Raw genomic sequence first — 21,793 nt, 5'->3', positions numbered from 1 at the left:
TAATTTTTTTCTTCTCATTGATCTCATTTGGTGAGTTTCATTCACTTCATAGCTTGAAAATCCTTATCAGTTAACTTACATATCTTTGCTGTAGTTGAGGCATTTTCAATACTGTTATTTTGATCCATTATTTCAATTGGAGAAAATGGGTTCTTAAATGTTTTATTATCTCTAGTGTTATTCTAGGGTTTGAGTCAGTAGAGCAGACCTAGGTTGCCACAGAGATTCATGCCACAATTGCCTGGAGAAACCTATGTGCTTTGTTCACATGGGCCTTGGGAGACCAAGGTTAGTGGTTGTGCCCAACAGTGGCTATGACCCCAAAGTCCAAGGGTTCAGGATCTCAATTCCTGGGCAGTGAGTTTGAAAAGGCCTAAACAAAACAAACTATTGTTTGTTGTAAGCACTCCAAGGCAACTGTACAATCAGTTTGAATAAGATTTGTTGAGACTAGTGGATTCCAGTTAATAGCACCTGGTAGCAGTTATAATACTAGAATCAAGCAGGCCTGGACAGTAACCAAGAGTCCTATGGAGTGGTCTGGGAGGTGGTGCAGTGGTAAAGCTTTGGACTCTCGTGCATGAGGTCCTGAGTTCAATCCCCGGCAACACATGTGCCAAAGTGATGTCTGGCTCTTTCTCTCTCCTCCTATCTTTTTCATAAATAAATAAAAAAATTTAAAAAAAAGTCCTGTGGAATAGCTACCCAGTTGACCCCTTATGCTGAGTGTAAGTTCTTCTTCTAGCGTTTGCCCTTCTTCCGTAGCCAGTCAACAGCGTCAGGTTGAGCCTGATGTAAAGTTTCGAGACCTCCTTTGAATCTGGAGAGGTGGCAGTCGTTGACTATGTGAGTCTTAGTCTGTCTGTAGCCGCAGGGGCAGTTCGGGTCATCTCTGGCTCCCCAGCAATGGAACATAGCGGCGCACCGGCCATGGCCTGTTCGATAGCGATTGAGGAGGGCCCAATCATAACGCGCTAGGTCAAAGCCGGGTTGACGCTTGCAGGGGTCTGTGATGAGGTGTTTGTTCTTTACCTCAGCTGACTGCCAACTCTGTTTCCAAGAGACTGGAACAGAGAAGTTCAGTGTAGGCATAGGGGACCAGATTGGGTGACGAGACGTCAAGCGTTGGACAGGGTGGGCGAAGATATCCGCATATATTGGCACGTCCGGTCGAGCATAGATGTGGGAAATGAACTTAGATGATGTCACATCCCAACGAATATCTGGCGGGGCGATGTTGCTAAGAACTGGCAGCCATGGAACCGGGGTGGAATGGATGGTTCCAGAAATTATCCTCATGGAGGAATATAATTTGGAATCGACCAAGTGGACATGGGGGCTACGGAACCATACTGGGGCACAGTATTCTGCAGTGGAATAGCATAATGCCAGAAATGATGATAGTAGTGTGGAAGCACTCGTGCCCCATGAGGAGCTGGCCAGTCTTGCAATGATGTTATTCCTCGCGCCCACCTTTGCTGCAGTTTTTATGAGATGTCGTATCACCAAGCCGCACATTAAGCTCACGCGAGGCCCAGGCATGGTGTAGATGGAAAACAGATGATACCATTTTTGCAGTGCTAGGGATTAGTCGCCATTTTTTACAGTAATCAGATATCAGAGACATGTCTTTCGTGTTTCCTCGAGGATGTCGAACTTTGATGCCTGAGTTGCACAGCAGATGTCATCGGCGTAGATGAACTTCCTTGAAGAAGTTTCTGGGAGGTCATTGATGTAAATATTAAATAGCGTAGGAGCCAGAACAGAGCCCTGGGGGAGGCCACTTGAGACAAGTCTCCATCTGCTAGACTTGTCACCCAGATGCATCTGAGTTTAAGTGAGACAAAGCAAAACTAGTTTTTCACAGACACAAGTACCTAGTAGTGATTATAGTACCAAAGTTAAGAGAGCCTGAAATTACTTAGAGGTCCCTGCTATATGTGCCTGATGGTGTTATGGATCAAGGTTAACTAGGCTTAGGCAGTGCTAGATTCTAGAGCTCCCAAATGCCCAACAAAAAACTATAGACTAGAGTTAAGTGAACCTGAACATATCTGGGTAGCTATTTGTGACTAATTATCTTGCATATCCAGCAGCACCTGTACGCCAGATTGGAGTGGGCCTGGGTGTAACCAGCGGTCAGTGTCACTGGGTAACTAGAAATGCCTGAGTTGTCATGGCTGATGTAGACCTGAGTAGTATGGAAAGCTGTGCATGTCCTAACAGAAGTTGGGGCCTCAGTCCTTCCTAGATGCTTATAGAATTAGTACTTCTTGTCTCTCTATCTGGCTGCTGCAGCTTTTTAGCTCCAGATCAAGCACTCCCCAAGAATTTGAATGGGACCTGTTGGATGGAAATTGTGCACTCCCATCAAAGTTTTAAGTGAAAGATAAAATGGCACCTACTAATGACTTTCACAGAATTTGCACACACAGTTTCCTTTCCCCAGTCTAGTGTTAAAAGAAACTAGGATATTTAGAGTCTTATGGTGGAGGAGGATGATGACTGGTTGGAGGGCACTCATCCTGAGGAGATGTGGAACTTTACCTGTGTAACAACCATGCTGCAAAACAACATGTTCTCAATGAAGTGATTTTATTAAGAAAACACATACTTAAAAAAGAAAGGATGAATGAATGAATGAATGAATGAATGGAAGGAAGGAAGGAAGAAGAAAGAAAGAAAGAAAGGAAGGAAGGAAGGAAGGAAGGAAGAAAGAACAGAAAGGAAAAGAAAAGAAAAGAAAAGTGGGAGAAAAGAAATTACAGAATTGTAGTATTGGGCTTGCATGAGATAATCATAAACCCCCATCTTGCCACCCTAAGGAAAGTTTCTCATTTTTTCTCCAGGTTATAGCCACTGGCTACAATGTGTGATGTCTTTCCCGGCATAAATATGTCACTTTTTCCTCTCTAGTATTTGTCCCTTGATGTGTGGAAGAAACAAGGTTTCAGAATGATTTGTAGAAAAATCATTTAGCTTTGCTATGTTCTTTGGAGAAGGTAAATATAGTTTCTCAAAAAAAAAAAAATATATATATATAGTTTCTCCCTATTTGGCCATGTTTCTGGAAGAGAGATAATGTACATTATTTCTTATTTGTATTTGTCTCTTTAATTGTAGATTGTTTTTTTAAAAAAGACTTTATTATATTCATAATTATGTTCCCATGCCCAGGACAATAGAGCTCAAAAAATATTTTTTTCACAGAAGGATGAATATGGGATGATCTCACTCTCAGGCAGAAGTTGAAAAACAAGATTAGAAAAGAAAACACAAGTCGAACCTGAAATGGAATTGGAGTATTACACCAAAGTAAAAGACTCTGAGGTGGGTGGGTGGGTGGGGAGAATACAGGTCCATGAAAAATGATGAATGAAATAGTGGGGGTTGTATTGTTAAATGGGAATCTGGGGAATGTTATGCATGTAAAAAAAAAAAAAGAAGTAGAAACGCAAAGCAGAAATTGACTGAGTTTGGAGTATGGTACCAAAGTAAGAAAGCAGAAGTACACTAGAGTTTGCATCACCAGGTTCCAGGTGTCATCAGGATGCCAGCCAGACTTCCCTGGATTGAAGACCCCACCAATGTGTCCTGGAGCTCCGCTTCCCCAGAGACCCACCCTACTAGGGAAAGAGAGAGGCAGACTGGGAGTACGGACCGACCAGTCAACGCCCATGTTCAGCGGGGAAGCAATTACAGAAGCCAGACCTTCTACCTTCTGCAACCCACAATGACCCTGGGTCCATGCTCCCAGAGGGATAGAGAATGGGAAAGCTATCGGGGGAGGGGGTGGGATATGGAGATTGGGCGGTGGGAATTGTGTGAAGTTGTACCCCTCCTACCCTATGGTTTTGTTAATTAATCCTTTCTTAAATAAAAAAAAAAAAAGTGAAAGGCATATATATATATATATATATATACACACACACATACACATATATATATATATATACACATATATATAGACACATACACACACACACACACATATATATAGAGAGAGGGGGGTGGGGGGAGATAGTATAATGGTTATGCAAAGAGACTCATGCCTGAAGCTCCGAGGCCCCAGGTATAATCCCCTACACTACCATAAGACAGAGCTGAGCAGTGCTCTGCTAAAAGAGAGAGAGAGACTACTGCACTGAAGCCTTCCCCGGGGTCCTAGTCCTCCCATTTGAGAAAAAAAAAAAAAAAAAAAGAAAAACAATATCATAAGAGAAAACACAAGGAGAACCTGAACTAGAATTGGCGTATTGCACCAAAGTAAAAGGCTCTGGAGTGGGTGGGGGGGAGAATACAGTTCCAAAAGGATGACAGAGGACCTTGTGGGGGTTGTATTGTTATATGGAAAACTGGGAAATGTTATTCATGTACAAACTATTGTATTTACTGTTGAATGTAAAATATTTATTTATTAGATAGGTGAATGAGTAGAGGGAAAGATTAATTAGATGATTTTTATTATCTTTTATTTATTGGATAGATATAGCCAGAAATCGAGAGGGAAGAGAGGGATAAAAAGAGTGAGAGACAGAGAGACACCTGCAGCACTGCTTTACCACTTGTGAAGCTTTCCCCCTCCAGATGGGGACTCGGGGCTCAAACCCAGGTCCTTTCGCATTGTAACATGTGCGCTCAATCAGGTGCGCCACCACCCAGCCCCAAGATGATTTTAAGAAAATAATGTGCTGACACTAGGATTAATAGAGGACCCAGTTTCCTTTTTTTTTTTTTTTTTTTTTTTTACCAGAACACAACTCTGGCTTATGGTAGTGATGTAGATTGAATCTGGGACTTTGGACCCTCAGGCATGAGAGTCTGTTTGCATAACCATTCTGCTGTTTACCCCCACCAAGAGAACCCAGTTTCCTTTTTGAATAGCCTCCTTAGTTCTCACCTCTCCTGTCCTACAGCTTCCTATGCAACCCAAATTCATATGTGCAAGACACACAAACACATAACCTCTAACTGCTACCTTCCTGATTTTAATCTCTACAACCATCAAGAGAGATTACTGGTCATATAAGCTCCAACAAGGAAGTAGTGAAGAGTGAGGAGTGTCTTTGTGCTTGCCTTGATCTGAACTAATAATGAAGGCTTAGAGAAATATCTAGACATAATATTTTCTATAGATCTTAGAATGTTCAGTTAAAGGCTTCCATGTGGACAAGAAGATCCCTCAGATTCTTGGCTTCATCCTTCATTTCTTAGAATTCTCTGACTTACAATTCATCCCACCTTAAGTCCAACTTTATTTTTTTAAATTTCTTTATTGGGAGATTAATGTTGTACAGCTGACAGTAAATACAACAGTTTGTATATGCATAACATTTCTAAGTTTTCTACCTAACAATACAACCTCCACTAGGTCCTCTGACATCCTTTTCCAAGACCTGTACTCTCCCCACCCCCACCACCCCAGAGTCTTTTACTTTGGTGCAATACACCAACTCCAGTTTAGATTCTACTTGTGTTTTCTCTTCTGATTTTGTTTTTCAACTTCTGCCTGTTAGTGATATCATCCCATATTCATACTTCTGTTTCTGACTTATTTCACTTAACATGATTTCTTCAAGCTCCATCCAAGATGGGCTGGGGCCATCTTGAAATCACCATTTTTAATAGCTGAGTAGTATTCCATTTTGTATATATACTACAACTTGCTCTGCCACTCATCCTAAGTCCAACTTTATTCCAAACATTTTTTACTTCATAAATTCAGTTGCTTAACAGTGAATTTTAATAGCTTCTCAATAAGAAAGCAATTAATTTCATAGTTCAAGAAATTTGTTCCAAATCCTGAAAGTTTTTTTATTACATAAAGCAACCAAATATTACTGGTTAGAAATTAACCCACTCCATTTATAAATAAATTGACACTTTCAACCAAGAACCTGGAAACCCAAGGTTTTGTTGTCCTCTCATTCCATACTGGCTTTCTTGGAACCCTACCTTTCCTTAAAAGGGGGAAAGTAAAGATCACTGTTCACCATTTATCAAGGTTCAGAGATAACACAGAAAAGCAACAGAAAGACTGGCCCAGAGCACACTAATTTGGGTTGAACACTCAACATCTCCACAAAATTTTGAAGATTAGAAAGACATTCCGGGGGGGGGGGCATTATTCATTCATACAGCAAGAATTTATTTGCCAAATATTAGTGGCATAACACAAGCCAGTCACAGCTCTAAGTACTGAGATATAAAAGAGAGCAAAATAGACAAGCTATCTAATTTCATGAAATTTATATTTAAAATAAATAGATAAGCAAAAACCAAGTGAAGCAGTGATAAAATAGAATCCAGTTAGAGAGTGATAAAAGCCATGCAGAAAAAAAAATTACCTGGGAATGACAATGTGTAATGGAGGGCATATTTTGGCCAAGATGATCATGGAAGCCCTCTCTAAGTAGTGGCATCTCAGTGGAATAATGAAAAAAGGGTGAAGATCTGAGAAAGATAATTCTTGGCTACCAGAACATTAGCAAACTGAAGGCTCTGGAGTTGGGATAAGACTGAATTATTTGAGAAAGAGAAAAAAGACAAAGATAATCAGAGACAGATAAGCAAGAGTTGAAAGAGACAGATGAGAGCTAGCAGGATCCAGACCAAATATTCTTTAGGTATAAATACATATTGATAATGAGTCTGAAGCAAATCAAATGCTAAAATAATTCTTAAAATAATGGACATTACTAGCCTCTACTTTCAATGCCTCCATACCTGCCAGCCATTGAAGGGAATTGGCCATATCTCAGGATCCCATCTATTGGGGGAACATCTAATACAATATATACATCTTGATATTCTGGGTTTGTGCCTGTTTTGGGTTAGCATAAATGATGAGTTAATCAACCACTCTGTAAGACTGACAACTTCATAGATTTCCTGAGCTCAGTAGATGTTGGAGGTTGCCAGACCAATCACCTAAGAACTGATGGGAAACTATGTGACCTTCAGAGATATTACCCACAACAATACCATATGGGAATAGTTAGTAGATGTGAAAATATTGTACTTTTCCTGAGAAAATAGATGTCCCTGTCATTCTATATTTACCCTATGTAATCAATATTTCTGCTATGACCCTATAGCTCTTTTCCAAATATACCCATTATGCCTTTGCTGTTGGAAATTTCTATGGAATTTCTTTGTTATAAATTCATAAAATATAAATGTTATAAAAGATGTGGCATTCAGACAGAAGAGTGTTTGCCACATTGGTTTTACTAAGAATAAACTTAAGTCTTAAAGAAAAAAAAAAAGTGGACAAATGGTGTAAATAAACTATAATCACAAAGGGAAAAACAAGAAAATTGGTAAGAATGGAGTCAGAAATTGTTATTCCAGGGTTAGGTGGTGGTGCACTTGATTGAGCACAGACATTGCAATGTGCAAGGACCCAGGTTCAAGTCCCTGGTCCCCACCTGTAGGAAGGGAAGCTTCACAAGTGGTAAAAAAAAAAAAAGGTCTGCATGTGTTTCTCTGTCACTCTCCCTCTTAATATTCCTCTCCCTTCTCAATTTCTCTGTCTCTACCCAAAATAAATAAATATTTTTAAAGTAAAAAAATTAAGAAATTGTTATTTCTACATTAAAGTCACAGCATATCATGGTATCTTTTATTTTGAAAAATTAGGAATAAAGATAGATGTTTTATAAAAAACAGACAAATTAATAGAATTAAAATAGGCCATGAGTAATTTCCAAATAATTAAAAAAATAATAAACTCAAAACAAATCTCCACTATTATAGAAAAAGATAGGGATGGGGGGGTGCACCTGGCTGAATGCCCAAGGACCTGGGTTCAAGCCTTCAGTCCCTACCTGCAAGGGGAAAGCTTTGTGAGTGGTGAAGCAGGGGTCTAAGTGTTTCTTTTTCTTTCGCCCTCTCTATCTCCCCAGTCCCTCTTGATTCCTAGCTGTCTCTATCCAATAAATAAATAATAATAATTAAAATAAATAAATAAGGCAAAACTCAAAAGAACCTAACAAAAATAAGGTCAAACATCAGGAGTCACATGTTATTGTACTTGAGGACCTGAGTTCAAATCCCTGGTCTCCACTTGCAAGTAGGGAGGCTTCATGAGCAGTGACTTAGTGATACAGGTATCTTTCTTTTTCTTTGTCTCTCTCTCCTCTTTATCTCTCTGTTTCCCACCCTCTATCCACTAGGAATAATGGAATCATACAGAAATGGAGCCTCGGGAGCCGGGCAGTAGCGCAGCAGGTTAAGCGCAGGTGGCGCTAAGTGCAAGGACCAGCATGAGGATCCCGGTTCGAGCCCCCGGCTCCCCACCTGCAGGGGAGTCGCTTCACAGGCGGTGAAACAGATCTGCAGGTGTCTGTCTTTCTCTCCTCCTCTCTGTCTTCCCCTCCTCTCTCCATTTCTCTCTGTCCTATCCAACAACAACGACGTCAACTACAACAACAATTAAAAAAAAAAAGACAACAAGGGCAACAAAAGGGAAGATAAATAAATAAAATTACAAAAAAAAAAGAATTCTTAAAAAAAAAAAGAAATGGAGCCTCAAAACAATCCTCGTAACAACAAAAATAGTTATATCCTTCTTCTTAAAGTGCGAAAAGTTAAAACTTTAAGAAATACCACTATTTTTCTTACAAATCATCAAATATCTACATATTTGATAACACTTCTAGACCAAGTATAACTGTCGTTAGTCTCTTTTATTTGAAAGAGATTTATCTAATTGACCTAAAGCAGCATATGATGCAGATGATAACATCAGTCCACATGTGGAAACCCAGCAAAATCAAAAATCATTTAGAATTAGAGTTGTAGACCCCAGATTCTGATTTCTATGCTAACCTGCATAGAAATATTCTTTCTTCTAACTTTTCATGCTTAACCTATCCATTCCTTAAATTTCCTCTCTCTTTCTACTTATTAACTCGTTTTCTTTTCATTCTTTCATTCTTCTCATTCTTCTTAAATTCCCAAGAAGGATCTGGTTGAATCAGCTCATATAAGTATTCAGAGAGAGAGCTTTTTGTTCAAGGCCCACTCCTAGATGGTTGCCTTGAGCCCAGTTCTCTCTCTCCAGCCAACAAAGGACAGGCTGGAGGAAGGGAGAGGCAAGGTCACATTCTCAGTGTTATGCTTCATGTAAAAATTAATAGCATGTGGACAGGGGTAATAATATAATAGTTATGCAAAGAGACTCATGACTGAGCCTCCAAAGTCCCAGGTGCAATCCCACCACAACACCATAAACCAGAATTGAGCAGTGTTCTGGTAAAATAAATAAATAAATAAAAATTAATAAATAAATAGCACGCAGTGATTACCTTTATTCTAAGAACACATATCAAAATTTCGAGGGCTTGTTTGTTTAAGATTTATTGTTTGACGAGAAAGAGAAGAAAGAACCAGAGAACCAGAATAATCAATACCTGAGTGTACAATGCTTTATTTATTGTGCCATCTCCCATGCCTCAGAAAATTATGTTTTTAATAATATGTTTGACATCCATGGAAGTTTTATAAGCCTTCACCTGAAATAATTTGCCTACTGACTGGAATTTATACCCAAACCCCTTGTTATCTGTTCTCCACACTGCAGCCACTATGTGGAATATATCACATCATCTCTAAATTTACTTCTCATTTCTCAGGAGAGAGGAGGGAAGGGGAGGAGAGGGGAGGATAGGGGAGGAAGGAGGGAGGAGAGGAGAGGGGAGGAGAGGAGAGGAGAGGAGAGGAGAGGAGAGGAGAGGAGAGGAGAGGAGAGGAGAGGAGGGAAGCAAGAGAAAAAAAAACTGAGGAAATATCTCACTTGGCTAGTGTATTACTTTGTCATGTGTGCAACCAAGTTGAGCACCACCACATTGAAGGAAGCTTTAATGCTGTGGTCTCTTTCACTCTTTATGCCTCTGTCTAAAATGAAATTTAAAAAAAAAAAATTTTAATGTGTCTTGTTTTTGTGACCTGGGAAATGGAACAGTGAATAGAAAGTCTGGCCTATAAGCATGAGATTCTAAGTCCAATCTGATATTACATGTGCCAAAGTGAAGCTCTGCTTTGTGTTCTCCTCTCTCTCTCTCTCTCTCTCTCCATATATATTTATATCATTCATATGGAAGGAAAGAAGAGAGAGAGAGAGAAAGAAAAATGAAAGAAAATCTGCAATTACTGACCAGGGAAATAGCTTAGCTGATAGAGCATAGGACTTGTATCACTAAAACTCCCAGTTCAAACACTGGTTTAGTATATGCTTGGAGTGGTATTCTGGCCTGTCTCATATGAAACTTTCATTTGATTTAAATAATAAAAAGAAGGGATGGAAAACTAGCATAATGGTTATGCAAAAGACATTTTATGTCTGAGGCTCTGAGATTCCAGGTTTAATTCCTAGCCAAACAATAAAGCATGGCTGAGCAGTGCTGTGAGCTCTCTCTCTCATTAAAATAAACAAAATAGGGAGTCGGGCAGTAGCACAGTGGGTTAAGAGCACATGGCACAAAGCGCAAGGACTAGCGTAACTATCTGGGTTTGAGCCCCAGGCTCCCCACCTGCAGGGCAGTTGCTTCACAAGCGGTGAAGCAGGTCTGTAGGTGTTTATCTTTCTCTCCCCCTCTCTGTCTTCCCCTCGTCTCTCCATTTCTCTCTGTCCTATCCAACAACGATGACAACAACAACAGCAATAATAGCTACAACAATTAAAAAAAAAAAAAACAAGGGCAACAAAAGGGAAAATAAATAAATAAAAATAAACAAAATATTTGGGGGTCAGGCTAAATGCTCATAGTACTATATGCAAGGACACACTTAAAGAACAAAGTTCAAGCCCCCACTCCCCACATACAATGGGAATACTTCACAAGTGGTGAAGTAGGTCTGAAAATGTCTTTCTATCTCCCTTTCTTTTTTTTTCTAATTTTTATTTTTTTATTTTTTATTCATTTATTTCCTTTTGTTTCCCTTGTTTTATTGTTGTAGTTGTTGTTGTTGATGTCATTATTGTTGGATAAGACAGAGAGAGATTGAGCGAGGAGGGGAAGACAGAGAGGGGGAGAGAAAGACAGACACCTGCAGACCTGCTTCACCACTTGTGAAGCGACTCCCCTGCAGGTGGTGAGCCAGAGGCTCAAACCAGGATCCTTACTCTGGCCTTTGAGCATTGTGTCTCTCTCCCTTTATATCTTCCCCTCCCCTCTCATTTTCTCTCTGTCTTATCAAATAAAAATAAATAAATAAGTTAATGATAAAATGAATAAATGACTAGAACTGCAGACTACATACTTCCAGTCACCTTATCTCCTTTTACCCTACTCTATTTTTCCCATAATACATTTTTTCCAAATCACTTTTTTATGAATAATTGTTTACAGAACAGTTGCTACCACATGGGCACATGATAGGTGTCAGTGAAACACTCCCATGCCTAACTTAAGTCCTTTCTGCCATTGTACACCAGGATCCCAGCAACCTTTCCACTCCTTCCTATCCCTCCCCCACCCCGCAGCCTCCCCCCCTACCCCCCAGCACTGTTCATTTCTGGCTTACTGTGGTTCAGGGGATTGAACCTGGGACTTTGGAGACTAAGGCATAAAAGTCTTTGCATAACCATTATGCTACCTCCTCAGTCCTAGAATCATTTGTTTTGGTGCAATACTCTGTAGCTCCTATCACATTTTATTTTTTATTAACTTGTTAAGATTACTGTCAGCATCTTTTTAGGGTCTCATTCATTTAAATCCTGTACTCTACCAGATCAAATCTTCATCTCCTGAACCACAGAATGCTAACTTTTAAATCGATGTGGATTGAGGGTTTTATTTAAAATAAATTTAATATAGTTGAAACTAGTAAGTTCACCAAAAATAACTTTTCTATTTAACAGCAGTTAAGATCAAAGAAAATTTATCGATTCATTTCTGGAAAACTTTATAAAATAGTATGGACTCTACTGTCAGTGTGCCTACCTATAGAAGTTTTTTATTATAAAAATGGCAGTGGAGGAATACAGTATCTACTGAATGTGAGGGTTGGTGTGTCTCTACCACAAATAAAGTGTGAGCTTTTTTTGACATCTGAAGTGACCTCTCCAAGGCTTTCTCTGTTCATATTCAGGTTCTCAGCTGTAGGTTTGGTCTGGAGTTGCCAGAAGTCTGACTACTAAGTAAGCAGTGTCACTATCTTTAGAATTTAAATGTTAGTCTACAAAACAAAATATCTGTCTTTTCTTCCTTATTTGATTCTATGTACTTAAAATTAATTTGGGGTTAAAAATTGAGACATACATATGAGTATTTGTGATGTAATCTTAGGGCATCTGTTATTTTGTAAACTATAAATATTTAATGTTTTCAATATCAAAACCTTTAATTTTATTTTATTTTATTTTTAATTTAATGTTTATTTACAAAATTATGAGATAACAGGGGTATAATTCCAGACTTGTCTCTAACTTTTGAATTTTGGAATTCCTCATTTATGTTAGTTGCTAGATACAGACTTCAGGTATGAGATTGTTGGAAGGTATATTATTGATAATTAAGCAGTGATATTCATCAGTAATTTTAAGGTAAGAAATCTAATGAGATATTATCACTAAAAAATTGTCAGCTGTAGTCATCTAATTCTCACAGCCCACCAAAACTATTTTTCTTTCATTAAAATATTATTTTGTATAGCTTTATCTATGTAATAATATTTCATCCCAGAATAATATGCCTTTAAACTAAGAATAAAACAATCTCCAAGTTATAAAGTACTTGGCAAACCTTCAGGACAAAAGACACTGTGCAAATATAGAACATTGCTATCTCACTATGTTATTTCACATTGTCTCAAATATTTTTCTGTTGTACTAGGAAAAAAAATAAAACTGCAAAAAACTGTACAAATGCAAGAACTGAACATCTTTAATCTCTATATCAGAGATCAGCAATTCATATTGAATTCAAAAACAAAGTTAGTTCAAATCTAAGTTTTCTATACTTTATCCTCATCTACTAAATGCTTTTGTGATTATATTGATTTCTTTCTTATTACTGATTTAATATTGATTTACAAAATTATATGATAACGGGGATATAATTCCACAGCGTTCCCACCACCAGAATTCTGTGTCCCCATTTCCTCCATTGGGAACTTTAGAATGCTCCCAAAGTCACAAATATAGATTATCATTTCTATAAATATATATATACATATATATATATTTGCCCTTTTTTTCTATGGCCCTGTCGTCTCTTCATGTCTAAGTCACACCTCAACCTATTACTACTTCCAACTGTCCTTCCTTTCTTCTTATTCTCTCTCAGGGTCTTGATGGAATTGGGGTTCAGAGCCTTCTAGTCATCTTTTCCTAACATTTCTCCCCCTCTGGAAGTATGGGTCAAAATTATTTTTTGATCAATGATGAGACGTACTCAAAAGTGATAACCTGAAAAGACAAAATTCTATTTGGGGTGCAGAGGATGGGAGCTCTGGCTTCTGTAATTGCTTCTCCACTGGATATGGGTGTTAGTTGGTTAATCTATACCCCTAGCCTATTTTTATGGGGAGCTCTGGAGAGGTGAGGTTCCAGGACATATTGCTGAGGTCATCAGACCAGGGAGTTCACAATAGAATCATAGTAGCATCTGCAACTTAGATATGTGAGAGGCCCCAGGTTTGATCCCCAGCACAACTATAAATCACAACTAAGCAATGCTCTGATAAAAATAGAATAGAATAAAATAAAATAAAATGCATGAAAGGCAAACTGAAATATATAATAAATTACTGAGCAATGCTCTCTAAAAAAAATATTGAAGATTACTGTGAAGAGAAATTTGAAGATGACAATTGTTCAAAATTTCCCAAAGCAACCAATCTAAATTGGATTGAGAAAACAAAGTATGGGATGAAGACCCATACAAGGATCCTGGTTCGAGCTTGCAGAAAGGGGTCAGTTCACACATGGTGAAGCAGATCTGTAGGTGTCTTTCTCTCTCCCTCTCTATATTCCCCTCCTCTTTCAATTTCTCTCTATCTTATTCAATAAAACAGAAAAAAATGGCTGCCAAAAGCAGTGGACCTGTTAGTGCTGGCACCAAGCCCCAGCAGTAACCCTCAAGGCAAAATTTTTTTAATTTAATTTAATTTTAAAAACAAGTTGTGGTCTGGGAGGTGGTGCAGTGAATAAAGCATTTGGACTCTCAAGCATGAGGCCCTGAGTTTAGTCCCCAGCAGCACATGTACCAGAGTGGTGTCCGGATCTCTCTCTTTCTCTCTCTCTCTCTGTCTCTCTCCTTTTCCTCCTATCCTTCTCCTTTCTAAATAAATAAATATTTTGAAAAGAATGTATAGGATGGAGTCCATATGGCTGAACAAGGAGGACCAGTGTTTACCTCCATGCTTAATACCAGCAAAGCTATACCAATACATGAAACAATCTGCATAGAAACGTGTGAAACCCAAACAAACAAGCTTCCACAGCAAAAGAGAAAATGTCAGCATCCAAGCAATAAGAACACAAAGACATACCCTATCCCAAGAAAGAAAGAAACCTTAACATTTGACAAGCTACAATAAGGAATAGAATCCTAAAGTGCAAGAATTTTTATCTGTGGAACAGGGAGAGGATTATACTGACTCCTAACACTTCAGTACTACTACATTCTATACTAAAAACATTTTTTTAAATATTTATTTAATTTATTTATTCCCTTTTGTTGCCCTTGTTGTTTTATTGTTGTAGTTATTATTGTTGTCATTGTTGTTGTTGAATAGGACAGAGAGAAATGGAGAGAGGAGGGGAAGACAGAGGGTGAGAGAAAGATAGACACCTGCAGACCCCCTTCACCACCTGTGAAGCGACTCCCCTGCAGGTGGGGAGCCGGGGGCTTGAACCGGGATCCTTCTGCCAGTCCTTGTGCTTTGCACCACCTGCGCTTTACCCGCTGCACTACAGCCCGACTCCCAAAAACATTTTTATAGAAGGCAAGAAACTATAAACTATAAATAGGATGGGATTTATGGCAGCTATTCCCACAAAAAATGTCTGCATCTTTGTTTAGAGCAACTCAGATAGAATTCAGTCTCAGTAGTAATAGATTCTGGCTGGGAGTCCAAAATGCTCACCTCCCTCACCCCTCTTACTTTATATATAAAGAGACAGACAGAGAAAGAAAGAGGGAGAAATACTACAGCACTGGAGCAACATCTTGTACCATTTGCAATCCCACATTGTGTAAACCCTGGCCACACAAGGGGTAAACTAGCCTTCAGTCTGAAAAGTGTGATTTGTTTGCTACCTGTCAGGTGTGGGCTGGTAGTTTATCTGTTTGTCTACCAGAAGCTATCACTTTGATAGTTATCTAATCCCAAGGTAAATCTGCTACTACCTAGTGATGGGTGGAGCTGTCATTTAGGACTCTCAGCCAGAATCTTCCTCTCTCCCTCTGCTTTCTTCTCAACTTCTCTCTGCTCCCTGTTCCACAGATTAAAATTCCTGCACTTTAGGATTCTATTCCTTATTGTAGCTTGTCAAATGTTGGGGTTTCTTTCTTTCTTGGGATAGGGTATGTCTCTTCCCTGTCAAATAAACAAATAAAATAGAAAATATGAAGAGAGAGAACAGCTGGCGGCCAGGAGCCGTGAGTTTGTAGCTGGCACCAAGCCCTAGCAATAACCCTGCTGGCAATAAATAAATAAAATAAGAGTGAGAATAGTTGACCTAGGAATAAGGAGGGCATGCATGCATGGAGTCCCAATTCCCCCCCGCAAAAAAAAATGAATAAAAATATTTTTGTAAATTATAACTGGCAGTTTTGATGGGGTGGCACAGAACTTTGGCAGTGGGTACAATGTGGAACTATAACCCTATAATCGTGTTGTCTTATAAATCACCATTAAATTACTAACAAAAAGGACTGGGGAGATAACATAATGGTTATGCAAAAGAATTACATGATTCAGACACCAGAAGTTCCAAGTTCAATCCCCAGCTCTATCATAAGCCAATTATAATTATAATAATAGAAAAATTACTAATAAAATTATTATTTTATTTATAAAAAAGAAACATTGAATAAACCATAGGATAAGAGGGGTATGACTTCACATAATTCTCACCACCAGAACTCTGTATCCCATCCCCTCCCCTGATAGCTTTCCTATTCTTTAACCCTCTGGGAGTATGGACCCAAGGTCATTATGGGATGCAGAAGGTGGAAGCTCTGGCTTCTATAATTGCTTCCCCGCTGATCATGGGCGTTGGCAGGTGGATCCATACTCCCAGCCTGTCTTCTTTCCCTAGTGGAGAAGGGCTCTGGGGAAGCGGAGCTCCAGGACACATTGGTGGGGTTGTCTGTCCAGGGAAATCTGGTTGGCATCTGGACCCTGGTGACTGAAAAGAGAATTAACATACAAAGTCAAACAAATTGTTGAACAATCATGGACCTAAAAGCTATAATAGTGCAGATGAAGAGTTGAGAGGTCCTCCATTTTGTAGATAGCTAGTAGGCATATTTTAGTTATATTCCAAAGGGCCTGTGGCTATACTAGGTTTATTCTTTTCTATAAAATTATTTTTAATCAGATCCTTATAGTCAGTTATCACCTTACTGACTTTACAAAGCCCAAGATATGTCCGGCTAGCAAGAGATATTAACTACCTCTTTTGTACCTTTGTTGGCCCACAGCATACCAAATTTCATTCTCTATTGACCTTGGAGTATACTAGTTATAATTTCATTCCTTAGTAACCTTAGTGTATAGCATACTCTCACCACCAGGGACAGAGGCCCCCATCTCCTTCCAGACCCATACTTCCCCTCCCAGCAGCAACCTACTGGCAATTTAAAACCTTGAATCCTTAGTCATTAATCAAATTGATTCAACCTCTCAGTGAGGTTCTTGGCCTCTGCCAAGAGCACATGTCTGTGAACCTCTGGTTACTGCCAGGTATGCTCAAACACAGACCCCTGGCCTGGGTCCTCATAGAGCATCAGCAATAATGAGAATACATTAAGAAATTATCCATATAAATAAAACAATCCATTCAGATTCTGGACTTGGTGTGGGGAGCAGGAGATAGCATAATGATTATACAAAAAGTCTTTCATACTTGAGTCTTCAAATGCAATCCCCAGCAACACCATAAACCAGAGTTGAGCAGTCCTATGGCGAAATAAATAAATAAAGAAATCTGAACAAAAAGGAAGACAAGAAAAGCAGACAAGAAAGAGAGAAAGGAAAGAAAAAAGGAGGGAGAGAGGGAAGGAGGAAGAGAGGGGAGGAGAAATCCCATGTTAGATGTTTGTGGACTTATATATTAATATTTCCCCTTTTGAATCTATCTTTTTGTAGCTGGTATTTAGAAACACTATAAATTCATTTACTTTTTTTTTCTTTATTGGGGGATTAATGTTTTACATTTAACAGTGAAAACAATAGTTTGTGCATGCATAACATTTCTCAGTTTTCCACATATTAATATTGTTATTTAAAATTAATGGATCTTTTAAAATACTTTTAAAAATGAATTGTCCCAGACCTTGGGAGCTCCTTTCTTTCTGTCTTTTTAGCCATCTTGGCAGCTGCTCTTGACTGTGGGCTGTCTTTCATCTAAGGCAAGAAGATGGTGCCTGAGAAGAAATTTTATGTTTCTGCAGTCACTTAGTTCAACACATCAACCCATTATGAAAACACATCAACTGTGTTGTGGTCTGGGAGGTGGCACAGTGGCTAAGGCACTAGACTCTGAAGCATGAGGTCTTGAGTTCGATCCCCAGCAGCACATGTACAAGAGTGATGGCTGGTTCTTTCTCTCCTCCTATCTTTATCATGAATAAATAAATAAATTATTTTTAAAAAGAGAGAGAAAAAAGAGAAGTGACTGTGTCATAGGATACAAGTAGATGCTGAAAATGATCTGACAAGGCAAAGTAAAACTGTTTATCCATGAAAATAACTACTTGGTCTTGAGGAAATCAGGAGTTGAATACTATGTCATGTTGACCAAAAATGACGTTGATTGGGAGTCGGGTGGTAGCGCAGCAGGTTAAGTGCATGTGGCCCAAAGTGAAAGGACTGGCTAAGGATCCCAGTTCGAGTCCCTGCTCCCCACCTTCAGGGAAATCTCTTCATAGGCGGTAAAGCAGGTCTGCAGGTGTCTATCTTTCTTTCTCCCTCTCTGTCTTCCCCTCCTCTCTACATTTCTCACTGTCCTATCTAACAACAATGACATCAATAACAACAATAATAACTACAACAACAATAAAAAACAACAAGGGAATATAAATAAATATTAAAATAAAATAATAAATGATGTTGGTCACTAGAGTAGTAGTCCTAAGAATCAGCTAAGAGAGAGAGAGCTTTGTGACATTCACTCAAACATTTTTCGCCTCATTTTTGCCACCTATGACATTAAAACTTTACACTGGAACTCAGTAGTCTCTCTGATTCTAGGAATCTCCAAAGAAAGAATGTACTTTGGAAATATGTAGGGAGGTATATGGTCTCTTTTTTGTTCTTTTTTTTTTTCTCTCTTTTTAAGTGTTAATGATTAATAGATTGTGACTCTGAAATCAGTAAAACGCAAATCAAATATTTACACATACCTCCTATGCAGTGTATTTTCCATTATGGGAAGATATTGGGCAATGGAAAATTTTTCAAATACTTTTACTGGAAGAGACTAATTAGGCTCAGCTTTTTGTTATAATTACGTAAAGTTCACAGTAAAACAATGATATGTGAAATTCTCTGTTTATTATTAGACTAAAAGACTACATTAAGAAGTATTTACAATTACTGTCAGACTAAGAGCCTTATAATTTTTAAGAGTCCTTTTCTTTACACAAGATGATTATTTTACCTAAAATATCAGATCTGTTGTTGTAAATGTTAACAATTACTAACTCAAAATAATCATCAAGGTTCTAATTAATTACAAATATTGCTTCCTAACGTTGCCCTAAAATGGAAGACAGAAATCAGAGTCTACACTTTTAACTCAGTCATTAAGTTATAAGATAACAAAGTATCAAACTATTTCAGTTATCTGAAAAGATAGAAAGAATACTGTTCATCCAACTATTCCAATTATTTCTATGGGGAGGAAAAGAAAAATTTTAATTGTTCTTAGTGTTTTAATTTAGAAAAATACCTTTTCTGGTCATATTTAAGTGTGAATTTTACAGATCACATACCAGACTCTACATTTGGAATCTTTATTTTATACTTTTACAGATTTAAAACATCAAGCTAATATTTTCTCAACTCTACCTAATTAAATGTTCACTGAAGTGTAATACAAATCTCTGGCATTGCACATGTCAGGGCAATGCTCTAGTCTTCTTCCCACCCCCACCCCCTTCCCCCCTTCTCCTTTTTCTTCTTCTTCTTCTTTCTCTCTCTCCCTTCCCCCTCCCTCTCCCTCTCCCTCTCCCTCTCCCTCTCCCTCTCCCTCTCCCTCTTCCTCTCCCTCTCCCTTTCCCTCTCCCTCTCCCTCTCCCTTTCACATAAATAAACCTTTACAATACCTACAGTCTATCTGGCCCAATAGGCTAAGAGGTACTTGAGAATAGGAATTAGGGAGGCTGGGCTGTAGTGCAACGGGTCAAGCACACATGGTGTGAAGCACAAGGACCAGCGTAAGGATTCCGGTTTGAGCCTTTGGCTCCCCACCTGCAAGGGGGTCACTTCACAAGTAGTGAAGCAGATCTTCAAGTGTCTTTCTCTTACCCTCCTCTCTCAGTTTCTCTCTGTCCTATCCAACAACAGCAATAACAACAATAATAATAACAGCAAGTGCAACAAAATAGAAAAAATGTCCTCCAGGAGCAGTGGATTTGTGGTGCAAGCACCAGTGATAACCCTGGAGGCAAAACAACAACAACAAAAAATGAGACTGAGGATTATTTATTATTCAAGATGTATTCTTATAGTCAGAAAATATTAACCCTTAAAAAATCCCGTGACTGATATTTGTTGTTTTCTGTACCTATAGTTTTGTTTTGTTTTGTCTTATAAGCTTCATTCCCTGTTCAACTTATTTAAAACATCTCTATTTTATATTTATGACCACAGAAAAGTGTGCAAGGTTCAACAAAATAACTCATTTGGATAGTGTGCTACTTTACTATATGCATGACCCATGCTCAAGACTACCCCCACACACTGAAGGAAGTTTCATTGCTGTGATATCTCTATCTCTCTGCCTTTGTAATTCTGTATCTATCTAAAAATATACTTTTTAATTTTTTATTATCTTTATTTGTTGGATAGTAACAGCCAGAAGTAGAGAGGAAATGGGGTAATAGAAAGACAGAGAGACACTGGCAGCACTGCTTCAACACTTGCAAAGTGTTCCCCCTGAAGTTGGGGACTTGGGGCTTGAACCTGGGTCCTTGCACATTGTAACATGTGCGCTCAGCCAGGTGTGCCCTTCAAAAATATTTTTACAAGAAAGAAAAAGGAGGAGGGGGAAGTATACAGGGAGCTGGGTGGTAGCACAGCAGGAGAAGTGCACATGGCACAAAGCACAAGGACTGGTGGGTGCAAGAATCCTGGCTCAAGCCTCCAGCTCCCCACCTGCAGGGGAGTAGCTTCACAAGTGGTGAAGCAGGTCTGCAGGTGTCTTTCTCTGCCCCTCTCTGTCTTCCCTTCCTCTCTCAATTTCTCTGTGTCTTATCCAACAACAACTATTACAACAAGAATATTAGAAACAAGAAACATAAAGTAAAACAGACTTGTTTGTTGTATTGCACCAGCAAAGGATTCTGTGAAAGGAGGACAGGAAGATGGGTGGGGGGCTTTTGGATCCTGGTACATGATGATGGACCTAATTTGGAGATGAGAGTGTTTTGCAGACACCTGTCTTGGTGAGATGAGAAATTGTATCCATGTGCCAACAATTGTACTGTAAACTTTTTTTATTTTTTTATATTTACTTACCCTTTTGTTGCCCTTGTTTAACATTGTTGTGGTTATTGATGGCGTTGTTGTTGGATAAGACAAAGAGAAATGGAGAGAGGAGGGGAAGACAGAGAGGGGAAGAGAAAAGCAGACACCTGCAGACCTGCTTCACTGCTTGTGAAGCAACTTCCCTGCAAGTGGGAAACTGGGGGCTGGAACCAGAATCCTTATGATGGTCCTTGCGCTTTGCGCCATGTGCACTTAACCCGCTGTGCCACCGTCTGACTCCCCCCCCTTTTTTTTGTACTGTAAACTTTTAACCCCTTAATAAAAATTAAAGAAAAAGTAAAAGGTGTGGGGGTAGATAGCACAATGTTTATGCAAAGGTACTCTTATGCCTGATGCTTCAAAGTGCCAAATTCAATCTCTTGCACTACCATAAGCCAGAGATGAGCAGTGCTCTGGTAATAAATAAATAAATAAATAAATAAATGCATCAGTGTCTGAAAGCCTAAATCTATATATGTATTTATCATTTTTGTAAAATTTTGCATCTTTTTTATAAACATAGAGATGACAGAAATAGAGTGAAAGAGACAGGAGAGGGGGGTAGGCAGTGGTGCATCTGGTTAAGCGCACACATTACAGTGCACAAGGACCTGAGTTCAAGCTCCTGGTCCCCACCTGCAAGGGGAAAGCTTCATGAGTGGTGAAGCAGGGCTGAAGGTGACTCTCTTTCCTCCTCTTTCTCCCCCTACCCTCTCAGTTTCTCTCTGTCTCTATCAAATAAATAAATAAATAAATAAGATGGGAGTCAGGAGGTACCACAGCAGGTTAAGCGCAGGTGGCATAAAGTACAAGGACTGCCATAAGGATCTTGGTTCCAGCCCTTGGCTCCCCATCTGCAGGGGAG

This window comes from Erinaceus europaeus, chromosome 4, assembly GCF_950295315.1.
Source record: "Erinaceus europaeus chromosome 4, mEriEur2.1, whole genome shotgun sequence".
In the NCBI taxonomy this organism is placed as follows: domain Eukaryota; kingdom Metazoa; phylum Chordata; class Mammalia; order Eulipotyphla; family Erinaceidae; genus Erinaceus; species Erinaceus europaeus.
Note: the sequence above shows the minus strand (reverse complement) of the source record.